Here is a 23,730-nt window from a genome sequence, read left to right on the forward strand (position 1 = left end):
AAAATGAAAACTTGAGGTGTTTTTCTCTTATCTTTGCTAAGGTATACTAAGAGCCAGCTCTTTTCACATGTCACTTCAGTTTGGCACAGAATGCCTTCGATGATGCAATGCGTAATGTTTCCGTGTGCTCGAAGGCCCGACTTAGGCCCTTTGAAGAGCGGGCCCGAGTCTGGCCTGGGCTGACTGCCTCGTGCTCGAGCCTGGCCTGGGCCCACCGAATAAAGCTTCAGACGGCCCGGCCCAGCTCTAGTACACACCATGGCTTGGCATACTTACAGCTGCAAAGCAAGAACGCTAGTGTTTATGGACACAATGCTTATGCCAGCAGTGGAAGGCCGAATGCCATCCTGTCTCCGCTGCAGAGCTGAATACAGAGTGTGAGGGCGCATCCAGTTGGCTTTGTCGTTCTTGCAGTGCACATCTCTGGCATCTTTGGAGATGTAACACTTCACATGCGCGCTGCACTTGTACTGTCGATACCGTGACAGCATGACAGCAACGGTGCAAGCGCACCTCCAGTGTCCATTTAATGGCTGTCGCAACATAAAAGCAATGTTGCCCTGATGAAGACAGGTCCCCTTGCTTCTGTCCTTTCATTGCACGTTATAAAGCATTGTTCATTCAAAGCGTAAATGGAGCGTTAAGAGCAAATAGGCAGTTTGTTATCCTGCTCCGAATTCATTGGCGAATGTGCATGATGGCAGTTTAGCCAGAAAAATCTTGACTTCCTCTGTGACACAGCGTGCTCCTCCGCATAACTTCCCTCATTTTATGTCTGCTATGGCTGCCAGGATTAAATTTGGCATAAATTGCTCCAGTTTCATGCTTCATTGTGCTCACATGGCAATATGAAATATTCAAGAACTATTAGCAACCTATTTGAACTTACGAATAGTGATAATATGAAATATTCAAGAACTATTAGAAACCTATTCAAACTTACAAATAGTAATTGTTCAATTTGAAAATTGCATTGAAAAGGGCAATATTAAATTCGTAATCTGAAAGTTCTCAATATGCATGCACCCCCTGTTTTGTTAGAAACAGCTCTGCACAGCCAAGAAATAATTACTTGGCTTCATTGGTTTCAGTGTCTGTTTGGCTTTGCATGGATGGTACATTGCCCTTGGTTTCCCCAGTGCTTCCTCTGTTTTTTTTCAATGCCAGCCAGATGCGGCCGAACCGACCGCTCACCACCCTCTCCTATCATCCTTTCCTACTCTCACCCCGCCAGCTAGCGTTCGTGCCTGCTTTACGGCCATGGGGTAGAGTACCATCGGAGTGACGCCTCCTGGCGGAAGTCAAAGGAACACCGGCAGACACAGGGACGGGGAGCGTCTGCTGCTACTCCAGCGAAACGGCAGCACCACGAGCTCAGACACACGTGTGACGTAAGCAGTCGTACCATCTGGGTAGCGTTGCATTACGGCAACTCACTGAACTAAGGCGCACCAATGGCTTCCATTGGGGAGCGAGCGATTGAAAAAATAGAGGAGGCGTTGGTTTCTCTCATCCTTTTTGTTCATGATATATGGAGGGTGTTAACTCTGGCAGCATTGATGTGTAGAGGTTACATACTAGGGCCTTTTGTTCAGTTGCCTTCTAAGATTACTCACCTATGACACCTGTGGAATAACTGTTGTTTTAACCTGCCATGGGGGTGTAGTGGCTATAGCCTTGTGCTGCTAAGCCTCAAGGCGCAGGATCGAATCCCAGCTACAGTGACCGCATTTTAACAGAGGCGAAATACAAAAATGCCCGTGTGCTGTACATTGGATGCACATTAAAGAATCCCAGGGGGAAGAATTACGCAGTCCCTCATTGCGGCGTGCCTCATAATCATATCATCGTTTTGGCTTATAAAACACCAGAATTTAATTAATAGGTGTTTTACTCCCACCACCAAGGCTTCAAGGGGTGCTGGGTAATGCTCACAGTTACATACATTATGAATACAGGTACAGTTGCCCACAATAGTCTGCAGGACATTGGTTTCTTGACAAATGTGAATTTCTGCTCTGTTAGGGCATGGCACTTTAGTTTAATGGAACATTGCATAGCTTGAGGTGATGCGCCCAGGCTTCACAGGAATTTAGTACTTTGGCACATCTTGTGTCCCACAACCTTCTAGCAGTGGCCAACTACAGATAAATACCAAAGAAAGTTGACGGAGGAACAACCGTCACCATAGCTATTGGTTGAGCACTGCACACATTATGAGGAGGTTTGGGAATCAGGTCCTCCTGGTGGCAGTTGTCTTTTTGGCCATTTTTAATCCCCTCCCCCACTTTTTATAAACAATTTCAAGTTTATTGTAAATATATTTCTCATTCATAATTAATTCTTCCGTTCAATGAGAACACAGTTAATTTCCCCATCTGCTTTCCCTTGCTTCATTGTCTGTTGGCCTCATACGGTTAAAGCTTGCATGAGCACATTGTGCATTTTTATCCTCGCCCTCCGCAAAAAGAATTGTGTTGAAGAAAGTTCTGTGTTTGCTCCTCTTTACCATTCTTTCTCATTCTATGCAGGACTGGCAGGCAGGTGAGACAGCACGGACTGAAGCATTTCCACAACACCCATCACCTTGGTGCAGGGAGTTCACCATGTCCACCAAGCCGTTCCATGCTGTGCAACAGTCACTGTGCCAAAGAAACCAAAATGCGAATGTTTCTGCATCAGGTTAGTCCACAGGCTCACTGCCGTGTTTACATGACCTCCAAGTTAAAATTTTACATTAAGGGGCTACATTCAAAGGACCCCCCCCCCCTTTTTTTTTTTTGCTTTGCTCTTCATCTGTTTCAACAAGTAGCCGATCCTGTTTGTAACAATGGTATGGCTTCATGCGAGCCTTTGACGAAGGGCAAGAAATGCACTGACGATTACGATACTCCCTAATGCGAAATTTGAGCACAGCTCTATATGTGTTTTCATTTCGCATTATACATATTGGCTGGTGCGGGCAATCTGTCTCGTGCGGCACGTTGCAAACAGAGCAAAGGTTGACACAACTGCCTCACTAAGCGGGAGATCACGAGAGGCAGCGCGTGGTTGACACATGGGCGTGATTCACAACAGCTGTCGCAGAGAACCTCCGCCCATGCAGCACTTTGTTTCCATTTGCCTGAAACGTGCCACTTTGGCGTCAGCTCGTAGCCATCATCACTGTAGAGCACATCTTGTGCACCGCCACGCTGTTCTTCTCACGCTTTAATTATACGCTCCTGCTCTGCTTTCCGCGTCGTGGTTCCACTGCACCCTCCTCCTCTGCTTTCCTCCTCGCATTGTCTTCACTATTGCCATCTTTCATCACCCGCTGCACTCCGCATTCGCTCATTTATTCTTCGCTGTGCTCGGTTGCTCGGTTACGAGGGAGAGCGATACTCAACGCTAGAATGGCCGCCTAAGAGCTGTGCTCTAAAAGAATGAAAACTGAAAATATTTGTTACAAAATACAGCCCCACAAGCCCATCACAGTATAGCAGTGCGGTTTGCTGGGTCAGTTGGCGCACGGTGACAGTATAGGGGGTTCCAGCATCTGTACTTGCTGGAACCCCTATACTGTCCCCATTACAGCAGTTCCACATACAGTAGACTTGAGCATCACTAGCGCCTCAACGTGTATGCTTTGTGTAGCAAACAAGCCCACAGTTTACTCTCCAAGTGCACGTTTGCACGTAGACATTGACTGGGACAGTGGTGTACAGCTCATTTTGCCTGTTTATTCCACTGTGTCACTGATAGGCGGTGGTGGCTCGTGACTTCTGGAGTTCCTCAGCACACATGCTCGCATTCAGCAGCACCATGACAGGCTTCACATTCTGCTTCTTGCAGTGGCGATTTATTGTGCCTACATAGCTGTGGGATAGCGCTCACGTGAAGTAGAGGACATCTCTACACTGCTTAGCTCAAGGCCCCTGTTTTGATGGAGGCAAAATGCAAAAACGCTCGTGTGCTTAGATTTAGGTGCGCATTAAACAACCTGAGGGGGTCAAAATATATCAAGAGCCCTCCACTGCAGAGTACCTCACAGCCCAATTGTTGCTGTGGGAAGTCGAGCCCCATGAATAAGTCAATTAGGATATCTCTGCACTGATGCTTATAGGCGTCAGCCTCCCAGTGTTTTTGTGCCCCAATCTCTTCAGCAGACGAAAACCTACGAGGTGGTGTTGTCTTACTCCAATGAGGAGCAAGACACAAAAGTCCTAGCTCATGTGTGCGCTATGATTGCAGCGCGAGGCATGTATGGTTTGAACACCTGCGCCCACATGCTGTATATACTGTGAGAGAAGTCTCACTGCCCTAATGGCTCCCATGCCACCGGGGCATGCCACAACACAGAGCAACAGAGGAGAGACGAAAGCAGTTAAACCATGCAAACACAGTTGGCTTTCGTTGATTAGACTCCAGGCGCCAGAACGTTGGAATAATGAGGAGTCTTGAATAGTGGATTCACATGAAAATAAGTGACTTTATTCCGCTAGTGTCCAAAGAAGGTACGCTGTATTCTCAGATCGTCACATTCTGGGATACCTTCAATGTCGAGTGGCTAGCGCAAGACGCATCAGCGTCTATGAATGGTGGCATCCTTGGCAAGCATGCTGCTGTCCATTGCATGACTGGCACAAGACGCATCGGCATCTGCTCGAGACTGTATCGGCACAGTGCCAAGCACGCTATCTTATCACAGTACGGAAACGCTGCCGCCCGTCGAGGTGTCCTGTGATAGTCACGTGAAATATAACAAAAGTGAAAGTATCTTCGAGAGTGATCATTTATGAATACGGCCCAAGTTTGTCAACACATTGCTACATGCCTATACGCTTGCCTATGGCCTGGCAGGTGATGGCCGCGATTTTCTAGCAATGCCTTTTATTCTATTCTTTTACCCGCTTTTCAGGCTTCGTCAGTGGTCAGAACGACACACTACCAACATTATCAATGGGATCAGCCGGCCGTGAACAGCGGGTGATAAGAGTGTAACGGAACTCTCACGACAAATTGTGCAAATCGCAAAGGTAGCCTTTACAATTTAGTGGTTTGGCTTGGCTTGGGGTCGTGGGTCTCGGGCACGGTCGGCGACGACTAGATTAACTAAACTTTGCTAGTTTCAGTTTCGAGGAGGCGCCAATGACTGTTCTGGCGACATATCAAAACAAAATTATCTGTATTTCTGCTCAACTCAGTGGGGCCAAATTAGCACATAGCTGTGCAGTCTGAGTCTGAATTATCGCATCAAGCACTGTAAGGTGTCAGAAATTTCGGTTGTTGTTATACATTAAATCTATGGGCCAGTGGCAGTGCCACAGAGCTGTCCAAGTTATCGGTCGTTGACTGTAATTCAATCTGGATTGATGGTCCCGGCCGGCACCCTTATCTGGTAGGCACAATTATGCTTGACCCCAATGGTAATCCCGGTCACAACCTCAACGACTGCAGAGACTCTTGGTGGCGCCAGGGACAGAATATGAGATGTCTCCCTCCAAAAGTGCCTATTTTTGGCCTGCCCTAGGAAGATCTTGAAGCAAAACGATAGCTCACAATAAATGACTACAGCATTTACATAATTCTAACTTGCACCTTTCTTTCCAAGAAAATTTATTCAAAAATTGCCTGCATGATGCAAATGGATGTGACACCAAAACTGCATTTCCAACTGCCTACTGTTAGAGCCAGCTTAGCCTGAATCATCACCATTGCCATCACTAAATGGCAGCAGAACAAGTTCTCACTTAGCATGAAGGCGACATGCTGCTTTCAGTCTTCGGTTACGAAAGCACATTCAAAAGCTAATTTATGTGCTAAGCTAGCAGCAACAAGTCGTGTTGCACTTTTTGGTATTCTGGAGAATTGCATACATCACAGGTTGAATTAGTTAAATGGTTAGCTTAGGCCAAGGACCACTAACCCAGTTTGCCGTTGTTGCAGATTCGTTTGATAAATGCAGAATATCAAATGCGCAATAGACCACACGGAGGACCTCATGTTCTGGCCCACATAAAGCGATGAAGTACTGCGGGGAGTGATGGCTATATACATTAAGCGTAAGTAAAGTTCCATTCTGTGAAGCTAATGTTCGCTGGTTTCATCTTTTTCTGGTTGCCAGAATTGGAGGCATGCCACATTTTTCTTGCTTAAAAACTGGGCACGCATTAGATTTCTACTTTTTTAGGAGCGCTAATGCAGTGACTCTACCGCTGTGCCAATTGCGCCGAACTGCGCCGAGAGGCAGACCGTGCTACATCCTGCTACTGTTCAGCAAGATCTGAGAAATCTGCACCCACTGTGCGCTGAAAGGGTTGCTCGGGCTTTCAAAAATCGAACTAAGTCTTCAAGCACCAGTTTACAGCACCATCAAAAGTGGCATGGGGCGGACCAGCAGCTGCATTAGCTCCACTGTGGACTGAGCCAAGCCTCTCCACATAAACCTGGCTCGTACTGCTGCTTCTTCCATGAGCTGTTTATATTCCATAACTTCCACCTTGACACGTGTGGGTTGAATGAGCAATGAGGCAGCCTCTCTTTTCAGGCGACAAAGAACAATTGCGCTGGCGCTGAGCCAGACCCTGCGCTCCTCTCCTGCATGACGAGTCCACAAAGGTGACCAAAGTTTCGGACAATGTGTGGTGTCTCGCTCGATTTTTCCAACATAATGTGCACATTAGCAAAGACATATCGGCCGTGAACAATATGTAAAGCGAAGCTTCCTTTGCCTCTTCCTTCGACTTTCCCACTGCTGCTGCTGCTGTGGCTGTCTTGCACGCCTGGTCGGAGGGTGGTTCAGAGCGTGTATATACATGGACGGAGCATGGCAGAGAGGATAGGAGATTCGAGAAACTCGTTAGGACCTTTGCATTACATCAAATGTTACAGTGCCCTCTGGAGCTCCCTGGGCATTGCCGCATTACCTTCCTGAGAGCTGTAATTATCCGTGATGTCCCGCAAAAGCACTGCAGAAATTGCAACGTTTACTCTCTACTAACGTGCAAGTCCATAGGGAAGCTAGATAGAATGGTAGAGAGGAGTGGAGAAAGGAGGCAGAGAATGGGTAGAAGCGACGAAGTCGCGAAACGAGTAACAGCCTTGCCGCTCTTTGCTCACAGTTCCCATACAAGGGAGGTACAGTCGACTCCCAATAATTCGAAGCCGCTTAATTGGAATTTTCTTAATTGGAAATTAGAAGTGAAGTGCAGGTCCCGTCAGTTTTGCATGTAATCCTATAGAAGAAATTGCTCGATAATTCGAAGTCCTCATCCAGTAATATTGTTTAACTGGAAGTTAATCTTCAGCCGGGATCCTCGAGGTGACCGTCATTCTTTGGTAGAATGTGCAATTTTTCAAGTGTTGCAATAGTTCCGTGCTCCGCGTTGGTGTCATCACCACCGCAGCCGCCCGCAACGCCATCCTTCTTGGAGCGGCGCGATTATTCATTGCTACAGCGGCCGTGGCCTCCGCGATCAACTCCGGCGGGAGGCGAAGCGGCTCCCGCCACGTGGGTGCCATAGGTGCACGCAGCGCTGCATACTGGCAGTGGCGAGATTGTGCGAGATTAGTCTTGCAGCGTGCGCAGCGTATGTCGAGGCGTGTGTTGGTAGAGCGCCTTTGTGCGGGAAGCTCGTAGGCTAGGTTGTTTCACGAGTGATTCGTAATTGACTGTACCTAGTCGCGCAGTTTATAGCCATGGCAAACCGTGGCTCTTATCGCACGCTCGACCTGGCAACGAAAGTCGAGGTTTTGAAGGAAGTTGAGAAGGGAGGTGCCGCCAAACAAGACATAGCGCGGAAGTACGGGATCAAGCCGAACACGCTCTCTAACTACATCAAGAACAAGCGCACAATAATGGATGCATTTGAGAACGACAAGTTCAAGACTTCTCGGAAGCGAATGCGCACCGGCGCTTACCCAGAGTTGGAGAAGGCTCTGCTGGTTTGGATTAGGGAGGCCAGGAGCAACAAACTTCCTCTCAGCGGAGACATCGTTGCGATGAAAGCCCGAACGCTTGCAGCAATGTTGGGGATCGATGACTTCGTTTCGTCAGATGGATGGCTGACGCGCTTTAAAGATCACCATGACCTGGTTTTCAAGAGCGTGTGTGGTGAAAAGGCGTCCGTTAACCAGGAAACATGCGCCACATGGAAGGACGGAAAGCTGCGTGAATATCTCGCCGAATACAGACTGGAAGACATCTTCAATGCAGATGAGACTGCACTCTTCTATCGGCTTCTACCAGAGAAGACCCTGACATTCAAGGACGACGACTGTGCTGGGGGCAAACGCAGCAAGGAGAGAGTGTCGGTGCTGATCGCGGCAAACATGACTGGCACGGAACGATGTCGGTTACTTGTGATCGGGAAAGCCGCGAAGCCGAGATGTTTTAAAGGCGTGAAGACGCTGCCTGTGGACTATGAGGCGAACAAAAAAGCGTGGATGACGGCCGAGATCTTCAAGAGCTGGATAAGCAAATTGGACCGCAAGTTTGCTGCTTCGAACCGCAAGGTGTTGTTCCTTGTCGATCACTGCAGTGCTCACGTGAATGTGCCAGCCTTGAGTGCAATACACCTCGCATTTTTGCCTGCAAACACAACGGCTGTTTTGCAGCCAATGGACCAAGGCATCATCAAGTATGTTAAAGTCCTGTACAGGCGGCACCTCCTCGAGCGCATGATTTTGTGTATGGATAGCTCCACAAAGTACGAGGTGAGCCTGCTTAGTGCCATCCGCATGTTGGCACGAGCATGGGATCGTGTGAAGCAAGAAACAATCGCAAACTGCTTCAGGACTTGCGGTTTTGTGGCAGCTTCTTCGGAGGATGCCTCTGAAATTTCAGCGGAGGAAGCGTCAACAAGCGAGCTTGACGGCACTGATTTTGGTGATGCTCTCGGGGACGTCAATTTTGAAGATTACGTCGCCGTAGACAAGGCGGTCGAAACGTGCGGTGCGCTGACGGATAGCGAAATTGTAGAAATTATTCGGCCCCAGGAAGCGACCCAGGAAAGCGACGATGACGTTGAAGGCGAGCCGCAACCTAAGGCTGCCGATGTAGCTGCGGGCCTTGCTCTTGCGGAGCGCTTCTTTGCCGCTGAAGGTAATGCGGAAGAAGCGTTCCGCCACATCTACAGCCTGCAGAACTTGCTTTCAGCAGCGCGATTCGGCAAGAAGAAGCAAAGCAAAATGACCGACTATTTTTCTTAGAGAAAATACTCGATTTCTCCACAAATAAAGTGCTGTTTTTTGTTTTTGTGCTTAATTGGAAGTTCGTTTAATTCGAAGTTTTTCGCGGTCCCCGTGAACTTCGTATTAACGGGAGTTGACTGTATAGGAAAAAGGTGACATGAAAGGGCAAGGAAACACTACTACAATAAACATAACAGCGGTTGCGGGGAAACTGGATGAAATTAAGTTCAAGGTACGGTACAGTGCGGTATGTAGAAGCAGATCCATATTAATTAAAGTGCACCGCAGGGTCTAGGTGACACTACAGAAGGGGTTGCAGGTCAAATCAACACTTCTATGCCCACTGCGGTAGCTTTGCAGCTATAGCATTGCTCGAGGTCATGGACTTGATCCCGACTGCGGCAGCAGAATTTCGACGGGCAAAATAAAAAAATGCTCGTGCACTTAGATTTGGGGACACGTTAAAGAAACACCACCATGTCAAAATTAATCTAGAGTCTGCCACTACGGTGCACTTCGTAATCCGATTGTGGTTTTGGCGCTTACAGTCCCATAATACGATTCAAGCTGAATACTTTTGCCACATTGCGATGCGCCATGTGAGGCAATGACAATGCTCTACCCTCTACGAGATTGTGAAAAATGGCACACAGCAATGCCTCAAGTAAACACCTCTCCCTGTGTGTTCTGTGTACTACGCAGACAAACAGCCAGTGGTGCACGCAAGGTAACTTCTAACATCAACTCACCACTCTCATGTTGGACTAAACATTGAAGGAATTAAGCATTCACCCTCAACATCACCGCTAATTATTGCCAGTCAAAGCAAACAGCACAGAATGCTTCGCTTACATCACTTGCCACAGTGCGTGGGATCCGCATAATTTTGTGCTTTTCAACTAGTCGCCTATCCCCCACTTTTCTTGGCTAGGTGAATTTCACAGCGTAAAAACAGCATATGGCTGCTATTAAGATTTTGGTCGACTCTGCACCAAAAGCAACTTTTGCCTCTGGGTGCTGACGAAATGCCGCTGCTTAGGCCTTGCTGTATCGTATGGCTGTGACAAAAATTCGCTGCCACCTAATGCCATGGCGGGCAGCGAGCCATTGTGGCAAGGTGACCTCCTATATGTTTGGACCAGTAAACCGCTTCGGTAATTGGGCGTGAGATCGCGGGCTAGACTGGTAGCCAGAAGCTGAGATTGGATCCGTGGGTGACTGCTGCTGCACGAAATGCTGGCAACTATTGCGAACGTTCTCGTGAATTTTGTTTTGCGTTTACTGGACGGAATGGCAAACCCTCACGTGTAGGCAAAGAACTCCAAAATGAATTTGTGCATCGCAGCCTATTCTGAGAGCGTTACACAGTAAAATGTCACGCGTTTATATCTGCACTTTGTGAAGGCGCCCGACGCACATTGAGCTGTACAACAAGTGAAATTGAACTGCCCTGGCAGTGTCGACCCTCACAGTACTTCAAGTGGATGGTATATCAGTGAAGCACAGCACAGGGAAAAATAAGTAAATTTGTCATACAGCTGATGTACCATCTTTTCACAGTGTGCTCCATCTTAAAGGATAAATTTGTAGCAGCCGGATCACGCCGAACATTCTCAAAACGCTTCCAAATTCTGCACGTAGCATGTCTAAGTGCTTGCTGTTTTTCTAAGCCACTGAAGTGCTATATGTATTTAGGTACATCTTAGGGAACCACCGATTTATCGCAGTCCACAGTGCGAACTGAAATGAAAGCGGGGGGGGGGGGGTCATTTAGTGTTTCGTTTGAGTTTATTAACCAACGACCACTTCTTTCACATGGCTTGCCCACTGTAAAAGCCATATATGATATAGTTTGCAATTGCTTTCATAAACATGCTCTTAAAGTCTGTTTTACTTCTCCAATATGCATTTTGGGCTGCTCCAAAATGGCATGGGCCAGTAGTATCGCTGCTAATGTGGTTTCTACGTTTAGACTCAAAACTCAGTCTGTGTTCTATTCAAGGGTGTGCCTAGTACTTCCAAATGAATTAGTGATGTGTTTCGACATTTTTCTTTGCCTCTGGTATAATTTGACTCACCGAATAATTCTACCAGTTCGGTCGGTCCTGTTAGGGTTGAATCAGTGGAAGTCAGCTGTGCCGTCAACGACCAATAATTGAGACATGCTTGATTATTCGGACAGCCCCGTGGCGCAACCACTAGTCCCATGGACTTAATGTATAAGGAGGACCTAAGTTTTGGACACCTTACAGCACGGGATGCAATAATTCAGACTCCGATTGCACAGCCATGTGCTAATGAAACCACCAAGTCAAGCAGAAATAGCAATATTTCCGTTTTGAGATGTCGCCGGCATTGTCAGCCATATCGTCAGCACTCTGCGAAACCAAAACTAGCAAACCCTAGTCAATCTAGTTATCACTAATTAGCATTCGGTGCATGCATTGACTACTTTCGTCTAGCTGTAACAACAGCATCACAATAGCCGAAATACGGGCTGTGATTTTGTAGCAACGGCTCCCGCTCAATTCTATGCCACTCTTATCATCCGCTAATCATGGCTGGCTGACCCCGTTGATAATGCGTGCGAAGAATTGCTCTGACCACTGCTGAAGCGCGAGAAGGGGTGGCATGAAAGGCATGGCTAGAAAATCTCAGCCATAGAATGTCTAGGGCTAAAGGCAAGCATATTGTTACGTGTAGCTGATGTACAACTCTATTTATAATATATTTACACGTAGACCAATGGTGGCAAATATGGCGACGCTATATCAAGCGGGGCCACGTCGTCTTCTTTCTCCTCAGTGCAGCCACACTGTGGCGGCTGTTCCGTAGCATCACCCCCGGCAGTAGAAGCACCGTCCCGGCGCTTATTCTACACATCCGCGGTTAAAGGTGTGTGTGGTATGGCTTTAGTCTTGCCACGTGAACGATGTCACTTGCAGCCGACGATGACGCTGAGAGGTTGGCGGGGATGACTTCATACGTGACATCGGTCACTTGTTGCACCACACAGTATGGGCCAGTGTAGCACGACAGCAGCTTTTCAGAAAGGCCCATACGTCGAATGGGTGGCCAGAGAAGCACCAGAGAACCCGGAGTAAAGTGTACGTCGCGATGGTGGCAATCATAGAGGCATCTCTGATGCTCCTGCAAGGCCTCGAGACGGGTGCGGGCGAGCCGGCGCACGTGGTCGGCATGTGCGATAGTGTCGCGGGCGTATTCAGTGGCTGAACGTGTGGCCGAGGGCAACAAAGTGTCTAAGGGCAACGTGGGTTCTCGGCCATATAGGAGATAGAATGGTGAATAGCCGGCAGTGTCGTGACGCAATGAATTATACGCGAACGTCACATATGGTAAGTGAAGATCCCAGTCGTGGTGGTTGGTCGCAACATACTTGGATAGCATGTCGGTGATGGTCCAGTTGAGGCGCTCCGTGAGGCTGTTGGTCTGTGGGTGGTAGGACGTGCTGAACTTCTGCTTAGTCGAGCAGGAGCGGAGGATGTCCTCGACGACTGTCGACAGAAAGCTGCGGCCACGGTCAGTGAGTAATTGGCGGGGAGCACCGTGCACTAAAATGATGTCATAGAGCAGAAAGTCAGCAACGTCAATAGCACAACTTGTCGGGAGGGCTGTGGTGATTGCGTACCGCGTAGCATAATCAGTAGCGACGGCGACCCATTTATTTCCGGAGCCCGAGAGAGGAAACGGTCCAAGAAGGTCTAGACCAACACGGAAAAAGGGTTCCGGTGGGATGTCGATTGGCTGGAGACATCCAGCTAGAGGTGTGGAGGGCTTCTACTGGCGCTGACAGGGCTCACAAGCGGCAACGTAGCGCCGCACGGAGCGGGCGAGACCTGGCCAAAAGAATCGACGGCGTACACAGTCGTACGTGCGCGAGACGCCCAAGTGTCCAGCCACGGGAGCGTCGTGAAGTTGTTGGAGGACAGTCGAACGCAGGTGTGATGGAATTACGAGTAGAAGGTCAAGGCCATGTGGATCAAGATTGCGGCGGTATAGTGTCCCCTCCTTAAGGAGAAACATCCGGAGAGAGGCGTCGCCAGGCGTTGACTCCAGATTGTCGATGAGGGCTCGTAATGAAGGATCGCGGCCTTGCTCGTTGCCGATTTCAAGCAACTGGGACACAGAGAAAACGCAAGCGATGGTGTCCACACCAGCCAGGTCGTCGACAGGGTAGCGGGACAAACAATCGGCATCCTGATGCAAGCGTCCCGTCTTATATACCACGGAAAAGGGATATTCTTGCAGGCGTAACGCCCAGCAAAGCGAGTCGTCCCGTGGGGTCCTTGAGTGAGGATAGCCAGCAGAGCGCGTGGTGATCAGTGATGACACAGAAAGGGCGCCCATACAAGTATAGACGAAACTTGGCAACAGCCCACACAAGAGCGAGGCGCTCGCGCTCTGTGATTGAATAATTGCGCTCGGCGGGTGATAGAAGTCGGCTGGCATAGGCTATAACACGATCATGTCCACGCTGGCGTTGTGCTAAGGCTGCTCCTATGCCGTGACCACTGGCATCAGTTCGAACTTCCGTTGAGGCAGACGGGTCAAAATGGGCCAGAATTGGAGGCGTGGTAAGGAGAGTAGTGAGCTGCAAAAAAGATGTGGCATGGTTAGGTCCCCAAGAAAATAGGGAGTCTTTCTTCAAGAGGTCGGTAAGGGGACGTGCGATGGTTGCAAAATCCTTCACAAAGCGTCTGAAATAAGAGCACAGCCCTACGAAACTATGAACGTCCTTGGTAGACTTCGGAACAGGAAAGTTCGTAACGGCGTGAATTTCGTCCGGATCAGGTCGCACGCCTCTGGCGTCCACGAGGTGTCCAAGGACGGTGATCTGGCAGCGAGCGAAGTGACATTTTGACGAGTTCAACTGGAGACCGGTGCGGCGGAACACGTCAAGAATCGCTGAAAGACGTTCTAGGTGCGTGTCAAATGTGGGCGAATAAACGATGACGTCATCCAGATAGCACAAACAGGTGAACCACTTGAACCCCTGAAGCAAAGAGTCCATCATTCGTTCGAAAGTGGCGGGCGCGTTACAGAGACCGAAAGGTATCACCTTGAACTGATAAAGGCCGTCAGGGGTAATAAATGCAGTCTTCTCTCGGTCCATGTCATCGACGGATATCTGCCAGTAGCCGGACTGTAAATCGATAGAAATAAAATAGGTGGCACCGTACAGGCATGCTAGAATGTCATCAATACGTAGCAGAGGGTACACGTCCTTTTTTGTGATTTTGTTCAGGTGGCGATAATCTACACAAAAACACCACGTGCCATCCTTGTTTTTGACAAGTACCACGGGAGAAGCCCAGGGACTACAAGAAGGCTCGATAATGTCCTTTGCAAGCATCTTTTTGACTTCCTCTTGGATAACAGCTCGTTCAGATGCAGAAACACGATATGGACGTCGGTGGATAGGGTTCGCATCGCCAGTGTTTATGCGATGGGTCACGACGGACGTTTGACCTAAGGGTCGATTGTCAAAGTAAAAAAAGTCACGATAGCCTTCAAGAACGCGGCAAAGAGCTTCAGCTTGAACAGGTGTAAGGTCAGAGGAAACCATCTTCTCAATGTCGACGTCAGTACCATGCGATGACGTCACGGTATAGGCTGAGCTGTGACGATCTTCCACTGTGAATGGCTCGATCTCACCATTCTGCAAAGCGCTAATTATAGCCAATGAAATCCCCTGAGGCAGAACTTGTGCGGTTAGCGCGAAATTGACAAGGGGAAGGCAGGTGCGGTTACCAGTAATTGTCAGCACAGTGTGTGGCACGGTAACACTGTGTGTAAGTATAACAGCCAGAATTGGTGCGACCACGTAATTACCGTCAGGTACAGCTGGTGAGGACAACAAGCCGACGTGTGTCACAGATTGAGGCGGTAGGCGAATAAAATCCATGCAGCTCAAACGGCTTGGAGGCAGGTCCACATGGTCGGCAAGAAGAGGCAAGTCAAGGCGAAGTGAGCCGGCTGAACAGTCAATGAGGGCAGAATGATTGGCAAGGAAATCCAGACCGAGAATGAGTTCGTGAGGGCAATGCTCAATGACGGTGAAGAGAACGATGGTTTGTCTCTCAGCAATGGTTAGGCGGGCAGCGCACGTGCCAACAATAGCGACAGTCCCTCCGTCGGTGACTTATACAACTCGGTCCGGGGCGGGCATCAGAACTTTCTTGATCCGACGGCGAAGAGCAGCACTCATAATTGACACATGCGCCCCGGTGTCAATCAACGCGCACATAGGAACATTGTCGACGAGAAGGTCCTAAAGATTCTTGTTCGTGGGTAAAGTGAAGCGAGGACTTCGTGCCAATTTCATCATTGCAGCTTCACCTCCAGAAGCTGCACTGTCTAGTTTTCCGGTCGAGGTTGCGGCGAGTAGGTCGGAGAAGGAGCACGGCATGACAAGGGCGAACGAGATTGACGACGGGAGGGAGAAGGTGAGCGGGAGTAGCGGGGTCATGTCAAAGGTGTCGCAGTGTTAGATGATGGAGCGGGCATAGAAGGGGCGAAGGAAAAGGACACGCTAGAGGGGCGAGGGTGGTAATCAGGAGAATAGCGCACCGGAGAAGTCCAGCAGCTGCGGCAGCGGCGAGCATCATGTCCTATGCGTCGGCAGTTAAAACAGATCGGCTTGTCGTCCGCGGTTCGCCATTCAGAGGGGTTGCGCTGTCCATAAGAGGAGTAAGAACGGCGCAGTGGGGACGTGCGTGGAGAAAGAGGTTCCGAGCTTAAGGAACGAATGGATTGCAGGCCGACATTAGACAACTCTTGACGGACGACGGCCTGGATCAAGGAGATTGTCACCGGAGAATGATCAGGTGACGGGAATGAAGGGGCCGCCGGTTGTGCCGCTTCGACCTCACGACGAATGATGAGGGTCAAGTTGTCACATCGCGACGGCTGGTGGAAGAGGTCATCACAGGATGATGTAGCAGCTGTGTTGGGAAGTCGCGTGATGTGCTGGGATACCCGGCGGCTTTTAGCATGCTCAAGGCGGCACTCCTTGAGGATTGTATCGATGCTGGTGACGTTCGTAAACACCAGTAAATTGAAGGCGTCGTCAGCAATGACTTTGAGGACGTGATTAACTTTTTCGTCCTCAGACATGGTCGGGTCAGCCTTGGCACAAAGGGCCAAGACGTCGAGAATGTAGGACACGTAGGACTCTGTCGACGTCTGTACACGTGTGGCAAGGGCTTTCTTGGCATTGACTTGACGACCAAAGGGATTGCCAAAAAGGTCGCGAAGCTTCTCTTTGAAGAGATCCCAGCTCGAGATCTCTTCTTCGTGAGTCTGGAACCATGCAAGTGGAGCTCCGTCGAGGTAGAAAAGAACGTTCGCAAGCATAATAGTCGGATCCCACCTGTGACTGGTGCTGACACGTTCGTATCAGCGGAGCCAGTCGTCAATATCAGGACTGCCGACTCCTTTGAAAACACCAGGATCCTGAGGGGGGGAAACAGCGACGTAGGTCGGGGCTGCAGGCGGAGACAGTTGCGTAGATGAAGTGCCGCCAGCAGGAGCCGAAGTTGCACTGTCGCCATTGCGACCGCTGCGAAGCTCCATGACGGGTATGGGAAACGTCCACCTCCACCAAATTAATGTTACGTGTACCTGATGTACAAGTCTATTTACAATATATTTACACGTAGACCAATGGTGGCAAATATGGCAACGCTATATCAAGCAGGGCCACGTCGTCTTCTTTCGCCTCAGTGCAGCCACACTGTGGCGGCTGTTCCGTAGCAATAGTCTTATGCTGTATGATATGGATCTTGGGTGTTGCCTTGACCCCGTGCCATAGAACGAATTCGAAACTGTGTGATGAGCCCCAGCATGGAGATGCGTGCACAGGAGCCAGCATTTATGTGTGCGAGTATGAAATAGCTTGCTGACTGGTGTCTCTTTAGGCACGCAGTAATGACACTCTTGTCTTTGACGCCAGCCTCCTGTGTGTGCCCAGGGCAGACTTTGCTCAAGGGGAGAGTACATTATTCCGTGCTGGTGTCTTCTCGTCTCTCTTCACTTAAGGCGACCACCACCATGCACTACCACCAACGCAGCGTGAATCTGCTTGGCATTTTGTCCCTTGAAATGCAGAAAGTGAATTGCCGCTCATGCATTAAACCAACTTTCCCAATGGGCTCTGCTATTCTTGTTTTGATGCCCTAGCAGCATTTTGTGGTACTATATAGAACAGAATTTTTGTGCTCCACTAAAACGAGAGAGGTGTGCGCTCATTCTGATAACTGTCATGCACATTTGTTTCAAATTTATGGTGTCAGTAATACAAACTTTATGAATACCTCCCTTAGAATAGTCTTTAATGTCCCTTTATTACACGAGGAAAATAACGTACACTCCACACGTAAGATGAGGCTGCAAAGTGATGGTACTCACTGTAAGGCTCCTCTGAAAATGTTCACCAACAACAGCCTTATGATAAGACACTTACCATATTGTAATTAGCCAAATGTGGCAAGCATTTGTTATGGACACCAGTGACCACGGTGATGCTGTCGCATTGTCACACCTTGGAGAGAGCACCACCTGGTTGATGTCCAAGCTTTTGGTGTCAGCTACAGGTGTTGTTTTTTGTGGAGGCAGTGGTGTTCTGTTCAGCTGCCATAACAGTTGCTAAGCTTTGTCATTTTTATGCCTGGCTCCTGATGTACCAGAGTCAATCACAGAGATCACTTCATTCCACTTGGCGTGTCAATGCTCAGCACTTAGGCTGTATATAAGTAGAACTCGTGCTAGATCTAAATAAGCCTTTCATTTTGCAAGGAGTCAGTTTTGTTGGTTGAACAAAGGCTTTAATGCAACTATCGGTTTTCACAGTAAATCTCATTGTAGAGCAAGTGTTTGGTCTCATTCCAAGTTGTTTACTTTCGTGGCATTGTAGCTGGCCGAAAGAGATGGTCAGAGCTGGGCTAGCATCTCATGATCATGGGGATTCTTTAATGAGGATCTTCTAACGGGTTAATTGAGTTAAAGGGGTTTAATAAGCCAAGGCGGCAGCTCAGCTGTGAGAGAGGCCACATTTGTGGGCTCCAGACTCAGTGTTAGCCACTGGCAGTTCTTAATGTGTGATGAAGCAACTTTCTTCAGCAGGCCTCGCTAGACTTGCAATATATTGGCGTATATTTTTTTGTCTTGTGTACGTGCAGCTGAGAATAATAACTGGAGCTGGCATTTCCAGCAGGAAAATTGTCCTGCTACTTCTTTTTCTTCCCTGTGGCATGCCTCCTCCTTATTACAGCTGCATCAATGATCTGGTGTGATCTAGAATTAATTATCTAAAATAGCGGCTTGAGCCGTGCAAATGCAGACAAACACCCATGTGCTAATCTATACCACTACTCCACTCAGCAGTTCACCTCGACCTTGGGAAGTGCAGGACAAAGCCACCACTTTACTAATGTGGTCACTGCACTTTAGTAACACTACTCGGTGATTCCCAATCTCACACACTCAGCATCTAGTCGAATGCACTGTAGTGGAGAGGTGTTACTCACGCAATGTCTTATCTTTGGAACCACCGAGGAGCTTTATCAAAGAGCAGTGGATCCTTCACAATTGTCAACGCATTGTCACGATGAAAAAAAAAAATGACAGCTGTGACACGGTAAATGGTGCTGTTCTAACTTGGTTGCAGGTGAAAGGCAGCGTCAGAGGTGCAAGTTACTTCACGTGCTGACCAGCTGTAGGACACCCAGGGATGGCCAAAAAAAGAAGAAAAAAAACAGAGACAACCTTGTAATAAAGCATCTGTTCTGCATAAAAGTTTGGAGTTCTTTTTTGTCCATCCAAACATGTGTGGATGATCACAAGGCTGGGCCAGATTCATTCAAGGAAACTCTTGTTGGTAAAGCCAACATCCCATTTCCTGCGCCACGTAAGTCGCCATATAGATATTAGTATACTTGCCGACAACTTTCTGTGGCAACAAAGAGAGTAGCTTCTGCTGATGTATTACTGTTCCAAGTAGTTCGGCAAAATTTGGCAGTGCTTTTTCAGGTACAGAATTGGCGTAGTTTGCTACTTGCGACGGTTTTGCATTTGCGAAATTACGGAAGAGCGGAGTGGAAAGACAGAATTCAGATTTAACGCAGAGCGGTGCATTTTGCAACTTATTAAAGTATACCAAGTGTTGTAGACATTAAGTTGTTGGATTTCTGTTCCACAGCTTGAACAAACGCGAATGAGATTGCGGGACTATTTTCAGGAGCACTGTCACACGGCATTGGACTCTGGCAGCAACTAAAGTCCCTTTATGAGCTTTAAAAGCCAAGTACCGAAAACTTTTGCAACATCGCCGACGCACTTTATTGGACAGAGCCCACTTTCGGCTAGGAGCTGCTTCCGTCTGCCATGGTCTTCCTGTGCCAGTCCAGCACACTTGTTTTCTTGCTTGTGCAGTTGTGTTGGCTACAGATTTTCAGCGAAGGTGACTTCTGTATATCTGTCGCTATTTGCTGGAAGTCAGCGTACCTTTCCAAGCAATTATTGCTGCCTGCTGCTGCAATGTTTCATTGTTCGCCTCAAGACAACGGTTTACGCATATTAAAGGCACAGAAAGCACAACTGCAGGTGCAATGCACATTTCAAAAAGCCCAGCATCAGTCTGAATAGTGGTAACCAGATTTGGCTATGAATGGCAAATTTGGCTTTGTGACTGTGAGTTTGTTCCTCAGCACGAATGAAGCGTAACCGTGCAATGCGACATCCTACTTAAAATAACTTAGTTGAGCTATTGTTGAACATTTAAACAGCAACATACAGGAGATTCGGTAGTGGTTTTATTATAGTACAAAACAAAAGGAAAAGACTCTGCCGGCCGCGGCAGTTGCTATCTGAGGCTTTGCGCACACAACCCTAGCAAAAAAACTGATAGGAATTTCTACAAGTCTGTTAGGAATATGTATACGTTGTATGGGTCCTTCTATGAGTCTGATATATATTCCTACCTGACCCATAGAACTCTTTACCAGACTGGTAGGCAGCAGATAGATTTCACTGTGCTGCCTACAAGACCAAATAGGATGATGTATCAGTCTTTTAAACACAGATAGAGATAATCATACAACATACAGAACTCTAATTGAGACACTGATAAAGCATGTTAGAAATAGCACAAACACTGGTGCCCACACGCTTGAAGAGATATTTTTAATATGAACTCGATATACAACCCCGAACGCATTGCCTGCCACGTGAACAGATTAACAAACACGGTTGGGTAATTAGAGTATCAAATGAAAATGAACTGTGTAAACTGCAATTATCAAAACTTTTTAAGCTTGTATGCAGATATATTATCCTAAACATGTTTCGACGTAAATTAAAGCACAGCAGCATTACTTAGTCTGTGAAACTACATTGGGGAAGTTGCATGAGAAGAGTATCAATCCATTTTTGTAGCAGGTGTGCTCCAGTTCTTTGAAGACAAAATTACATTTACAAATTTTGCGAGACAGATGTGCAACATTTAATGCATTTCCAAAACAGGATTACTGTTGCAATAAAGTTTATTTACAAAGGCAAAACAAAGCACTCTCAAGACTGTGGATACTAACTGCAGCTCTAACATGTCAGGCTCAGTTTGTGAATGCCATAAATTAGACACTACCAACGTGATTTCATTAAAACTTCTTTCTGGGCTTGAAAATTATAACAGCGCTAACACATGCATCCACAAAGGAACAAGGACGAGACACAAGCGACATGACTACCAACATGACTAGAGTTTATTTTGCACTCCATTATCTAAACAATAAGCAAGCAACTTTAGCCACATTTAAACAAACACATAAGAGGAAAAAACACAGACTGAAGTACCAGCATCGCCATGCCCATTTGTGCTCACAGATGTTGCATAGAATGCCATGTCTAATTGGCACATGTTGGTACCATATTCCAACTTCATATGAAGCTATATTCTCCAGACTATGCGCTTTTGCATTCGTCCCAAAAATGTTGTGATATGTGACAGAACACAAGTGAGCTTGTGCAAAAAGAATAAACTGGCATAGCACATTGACAGGAAGCAAGCAAACAAGACGATCATCGCTATTGGTACAAGATGTAGAGCAATACATCAGAACATGACAATACAGCAATATTATTTAAGCAGAAGTGAGTACAGATCTGAGAACTTATTCAAGTAGGAGCATATGGACTTGCCATTTTTAAAACCACATTTTCATGAACAAAAACAGCCAAATATCAAGCACACATACTGCAATATCAGAAGCCACAATTCTTCACTGGGTGCTAGTTCAACCACCGCACGTTGAAATGTGTAAGAGCAGTTTAACCTGTGTAGCCTTCAGCATGCGACAGCAAAGAAGACTATCAGCAACAGGCTTCATATATAGTGTTTGGAGTCTGATTCAAACCGTAATACACTGTTGAAATAAAATTTTAGAGTTTGCTTGTTCCATTAAGAAAAAAGGCAGTGTCTTGGTCATGCCACCACAGTTAACGGATAAACTTGCACCAGCTACATTGAGTCAAAGGAGAAAATAACAAAGTGAGAAAAACAGATGCACGGTGTGAGAGTGATGCTGTCATATCAAGTAGCACAACTGCTCACTTAAGGCATCATTCAGCTGCTTTACATGCCTGTGCATACAAACTGAGAAGGTTTACCTCTTCACCATCTGCTAGTGAAGCAGTGTTTGTCCACTGTGGTCACCCACTCAAGGCAGTCACTTAGTTAAGTAGGGTCCTTCGCTACATGTAGGGACACTGACCTGAAACCATGCAAAAGTCTTGTAAAATATTGTCATGTTTTGCCTACCGAGACTGTTCACAGCTGCATCACTACTGCCAACATGCAGACCATGCAATTCCCCAAGCACTTGCTCAACAAGAGTACAATAATGAAGAGTGACAAATTGGGCTAGCTGGTTCATTAGGAAAAGAAGTTATCGCAAGAAAAAATAAAAGCTCTAGAATTTTGATGGCTATGGCTTGTTTAATATATTCAAACATCAAAAAGCTGATTCTTACAGAACGCTGTAAAGTGTGGTGCACTGTTACCAACTGCTGTTTTTTAGAGCTATAACCTGTTATTACCAGACATTCATGTACCATGGCTGAAGACATACTGTTCATCGTTACCATATGTCTTGAGCACGGGAATTAGACTCTTTCATAAAGGTTTGGTATTGTTGATACAAAAATATCGTGGTCTATTTCCATGAACACACAAAGGCACATAACTTCGCTGGGTGTTACATAAACTAGTGCCTCCTCTCTTCTGACGCAGACTGAAAGGTGTTCTGGATGGAGAATTTCAACGGGAAATAGTTTTTGGCATTGCAGAATTATACAAGAATTTGCTTCAGTAAGAATTCTACAAATGAGAGAAAACGCACCTGAGAAGCTGACAAATTCACTGTTAATTGTTTCTGTAGTCCAAGTGTACTGGAGAGAGTGGAATGTTTGTTGGTTGATGACCATTGGGTAATATTCAGTGACACTTGTTGAGTCACAGCCACGGTTGTGAACTACAGCCTGTTTTTCACTTTCATTCAAGTTCAGGCACAGCTTTTCAGTGCCTAACAAAGCTGACTGCTGACCAGTTCTCCTCTCCTGTACACCAAGAAAGCTGACTGCTTCTGGCGAAAGATTTAAGTCAGCTTTAGCTGCCTGTAACTTTCGAGCAAGTACATAACGTTCCAATATTTGTAAAGGAACACCATTAGCTCCGCTGACCAGTTTAACGAGAAGTCCATTTCCGCCTTCAAATACAAATGAAGAATGCGATCAAAGAGGTCCTAGTGTAGCCACACTTTTAGGAAGATGCAGAATTTGGTGTACATTGTATGTCGTTGCACCCAATCCGTACAAAGACTGTGCTCTCACAACAAACTCTGAGAGGAGATCGGATGATCTTGTTATGTCTTCTGAAGTGACAGTGTCCAGTAGAAGTATATAGATACCCTCCACAAGCAAACTGAAATGTCTGACATACATATCCCGCAAACAGCCATGAAGGCATGGTAATGGATAACGAAGAACCCACCACTTCCATTCACTAGCTTTCCAGATTGTGAAGTCTGATAACATACGTGGTGTACGTGTGCTCGCACAGTCTACGACAAAACAGCACGTAAATAACAGCTAGAACGCATTACTGGCACGTTTCCCTTCTTGTCAGTACCTAACTAATTTGCCACGTTTCTTTATATTGCTCCTCACAGCAAAGCCGTGACTGCAAATGCATGCTGTTCATGTGCATACAGCGCGTACAGCCACGCCGCCGGAACATGGTGGCCGACGCGAACGGCAAGGGAAAGTAGAAGAGGAATTTCTGGCTACTTGGCAAAAGCCGATCTGGGGACTTCAGCTGCGTATTTCGCGACCGGTCGCAAAGGGAACTGACGCACGATTGCGCCTCAATCTCGCACGCGAAAAGGAGGAAGGTGGGGAGGCAGCACGGGAGGGAGGGGGAGAGCGGCCTCTACTCCGCCAGCAACTGCCTACGCACTATAGACATTTTCTTTAAGCACATAA

At 47.4% G+C, this 23,730-nt stretch overlaps 1 long non-coding RNA gene across 1 annotated transcript; it reads left to right on the forward strand.

The window, feature by feature from the left end:
• Positions 1-466: 466 nt before the first annotated feature.
• On the forward strand, positions 467-18,980 carry LOC142572939 (uncharacterized). The gene is made up of 3 exons (XR_012826173.1): positions 467-1,391; positions 2,532-2,682; positions 18,863-18,980. It is a non-coding gene; the product is annotated as an uncharacterized LOC142572939 (long non-coding RNA).
• Positions 18,981-23,730: the final 4,750 nt, after the last annotated feature.

This window comes from Dermacentor variabilis, chromosome 2 (genome assembly GCF_050947875.1).
Source record: "Dermacentor variabilis isolate Ectoservices chromosome 2, ASM5094787v1, whole genome shotgun sequence".
Taxonomy (NCBI): Eukaryota; Metazoa; Arthropoda; class Arachnida; order Ixodida; family Ixodidae; genus Dermacentor; species Dermacentor variabilis.